The sequence below is a fragment of the Pteropus alecto genome, unplaced genomic scaffold (genome assembly GCF_000325575.1).
Source record: "Pteropus alecto unplaced genomic scaffold, ASM32557v1 scaffold339, whole genome shotgun sequence".
Classification (NCBI taxonomy): domain Eukaryota; kingdom Metazoa; phylum Chordata; class Mammalia; order Chiroptera; family Pteropodidae; genus Pteropus; species Pteropus alecto.
Window position 1 is genome coordinate 1,385,554 of NW_006442509.1, and position 3,925 is coordinate 1,389,478.

Sequence of the window (3,925 nt, forward strand, 5' to 3'; positions counted from 1 at the left end):
CCAGCCCCAGAGAACCACTTGCCAGGATGACAGGAGGGCAGCGCAGCGCGGGGCTGCAGGGCTGATCGTTAAAGTCACGGTTTAGAAGTAATGTCGCTGGGCTACGCCTTCCGCGCCATGGGACTGCCTTCCTGGGGCTGTCACCGTCCCCTTCCCCTTCCCCTAAGCACCTCCGCCTTTGTCTCCTCATCAGGACACTGTCCGGGGGCGGCCTGAGCCAGGGTCTCCCAGGCAAACGCTCGTCGCCTCTCGCTGTGAAAGGTCTTTGAGTTTTAGGTCAAGGGTGTCACCCCCTCCTCTCCTGAGAGCCACAGAGACGACTCCCAAGGGCGCGGAGCTGTGCTCTCAGTGAGCCCTGGCCAGCTGGAAGGCCGACGCGGCCTGCGCGGGCGCCGGCCACCTCCGCCCCGGCTGCCAGTCCACACTGCGTGACCGGGTCCTTCCTCCGTCCACACTGCATGACGGTGTGCCCTTGTCCTTCCTCCGTCCTCCATCTGTCCTCACTAAGCTGGGTCCCTGCCCATCCTGCTGTAGGCCAGGAGCCCGCCTCCAGGTGAGGGAACCCACCCCACCCCCAACACACCCCTCCCCTCCCCCTAGGCAGCTCCAGCTTTGGGATGAGCCCTCTCCTGGCCCTGGGTCACTGGTGAGTCCCCCGCCTGCGGGCCTGGCCTCCCCCTGCTAGAGCCGAGACCTTTGACCCTGCCCCCCACCTGCCGTGTTTGGCTTTGTGGGCTGTCGACAGGCTGGTTCCAGCTGGTCCCTGTCTTCACCTTGTCCTCACCCCAGGCCGCTCAGAGTGCGTGGGGCTCCCTGCCAGTCTCCCTGAAACTGGGTGGGGGCCCCATGCAGCTCCGCCCGGCACAGCGGACTCCGTGGGCCGCGTCTGAGGCCGTTCGGAGACTCTGGGGACCCCGTGTGGCAGGGTGGCCCCTCACCTCTGTGTCCACGCGTGTCGGGGAGTGGGGAGGCAGCCCGGGCGGCATTGAGGCCGCCCTCTGCCGCATCATCTGGCTGCCCCGCGAAGGTGTAGATGGTGCGGTTGGTGGAGGGGCCGGCGTCCACGTCCAGCAGCCCGGGGGCTGCGCTGTGGCTCGGGAGATGGCCTCAGCCTCCCCACTCCAAAGGGACAGCCGGAGCCTGGGAGGTGGCCGCGTGCCCTGTTCTCGCCCGCCCAGTGCTGTGCCCAGGGAGCTGGCGCCAGGCACTTGGCAATCCCCCCACAAGCAGGAGCCTGGGGGACCCTGGCCGCCGGAGTTGGCAGGGACGGGACAAGGGGCGGCACCCCCAGGAGAATGGAGCCTGGCAGAGGGCTGCCCAGCCTCTGAGAAGGGGACCAAAGGCCACGGTGGCAGTCAGGGCCCCGGCCCCCGAGCAGCCCCCAGTGGGCCCAGAACCTCTGAGGTGACAGACGGGCCCGAGGCTGGGGGCGGGGGCTTGGGCCCAGACTGCTCCGTGCCTCAGTTTCCTTGTAGGGGCGTGAGGATGAGGTGCGGGGAGGGGCAGACAGAGGAACTGTGGCTGGGGCCCTCAAAGAGGCCTACGGGGCCAAGTGGCTCACCCGGACCCGGGGCCTGGACCCCGGCCGGACTGGCCCTGCTGCCCACGTCTTCACACGCAGGTCGGTCACTGTCAAGTCCACGCTCGGGGGCCACGCCCCTGAGGGCCGATGGTAGACGGTCCCCAAGCCCACACCAGGCAGGCCCTGAACCTTTGGCGGCCCCCCAAACACCTCACCTCCTGCTGGTTGGCCTCCAAGAAGTTGGGGACACGTTCTGCCAGGCGGGACATGGCCTGGACCTGACCCTGGGCCAGACGCTGCCCTCACAGGGCAGGAAGACAGAGCGGCCGGGTCCCCTGGCGCCCACTTGTTAACCAGGTGTGGAGAGCGACAGGCCGAGGCCTGAGCCGCCCAGGGAGGGGAGGGACCCAGCCCGGCCACGCTGATGGTGGCAGGGGAAGAATCGCTCTGTGCGGGGTCCCCGCGACCAAGTCCTCAGTGGGGACAGGCCCTCCCTGACCATGACCTCATGGCAGCCCGGGCCCCAATCTCAGCGTGGCCCACAGCCACCTGAGGGTCGTATGTGTGACCTCCCTCATGACCCTGCGGGTGACCCTCTGTGTAAACACCCAGCCTCGGGGCGCCCGGGGGACCAGTGGGGAGCTGCCTGGTCAGACAGCAGAGGCGGGGGTGGTGTGCAGGCGGCCGGACGAGGCCCCAGCTCCCCCCACCTCTGGCTGCTGCTCCCCAAGGCCGGAAGCTCCCGTGAAGGGGTGACATACCCCCGGCCGGCCCTGTGTGCAGAAGGCCAGGCTCAGGTGGACGCTGTCTTGAAGCCCTGGGTGACTTTTAATCAGGGTGGGCATTAATTCTGCAAACAATCACGTGGCCATCCTGACAGCACATGGACACCCCACAGGCCCTCCCAAGAGCAGGCTGTACCCCCTCTGTCACCCTCCCAAGCACAGACACCCCACACAGCCTTTGGGGCACTCAGCGCCTGAGGCTACTTCACCCCAGGCAGTCGCCGTGGGGCCAGGGTGTGGAGATTCCTAGCCCTTTTGGCTCCCCAGCTGCGGAGCCTCAGGGGGCCGGCCCTCCAGCCGTGGCTCACTGGGACGTGGAGGAGGGGCCCCACCACCCTAGGGTGGCCAGGGAGCCCAGAGACCCTCTGAGAACCTGGCCGGCAGCACAGGCCCAGCAACACAGCTGTCCAAGCCCGGCCCAGCGCCAGGTCCACATGGGGACAGCCCACAGCCCAGGACACCCCAAGTGCCCGCCAGCCGCTTCCGGCGGGGTCCTCGTGCTACACTGGAGCATCGGCAGAGGTCCCCGAGAGGCCTGGGGAGGGACCAGCCGTGTGGCACCGTATCTCGGACTCCGGCCTCCAGGCGGGAGATCGTACAGTCCGTGGGTTCAGCTGCCATCCGTGGTGCTGTTAGGGCCGCCGGAGCCAACCAAGACAGGGGCCTCAGGCGCCTGGACACCCCAGGCTTGAGGACTGAGGGACAGGTCACCCCACACCAGGATTATCCCAGAAACCCCAGCACCTTCTTCCTGGAGACCACGCTCGAAGCCAGACCCCAGGGAGGTGCGGGCGCTCCGCCCTGGCCCTGGGCGCAGGAGGCCTCGCCCTCTAGACCAAGGCCCCAGCGAGGGGTGTGTCCGGTGGAGATGGTCCCGGAGCCGATGAAGGGACTGGACCCAGCGTGACGCTGGGTTCTGAGACATCACCGCCTCTGGTAGGCGCTGTAAGCCGTTCCTGGACAGGGGCCCTGGAAAGCGCCCCCGCTGGCAGGGAACAGTGGTGTCGCCGGGTGCCCAGGCCCGGTCCCCACTGCCATTCTCCGACTAAAGGAACCGGGGCTCCTGATTCCAGACTCAGGCAGGGAGCAAGCGCGGAGCCCGTTAGCATGCTGCACGGGCCCCCGCTGCATGGCGGCTCCCGCTTCCTCGAATCAGCTCCCCGAATGCCGCCCCGGGCCGGCTTCACAGGCGGCTGACCACCCAGCGCGCGCCCCAGCATCGGCCGGACTCACTCCACGCAGGGGCTGCTGATTCTGCGGCCACCCTTCCCATGCCGAATCCTTGCCTCAGGCTCTGCGTTTGGGACAGGCGCTGCTGGCCCTTCCAAGGGGAAGCTCTTGGGGCCGTGCCTGAGCCGCAGGCCTTCCCGCTCGGGGCTCTGTCCCAGCTCCTGTCCGCAAGCACCAGGGCGCCTCCTGCGGCCCCCGCAGTGACCAAGGCGCTCTCCATGCCCTCAAAGAGCCAAAGGGAAAGGTAGACGAGTAAACAGAAGATTTTAATAAAGTGTGACAAGCGCCACGCCATGTGGGCGGCCGGCGGAGCCGTGGGCACCTCGGGTGTGCCCGGCCGGGGCTGTGGCAGGCGCCGGCTTGGCCCTGCGCCCACCTGCGGCCCTGG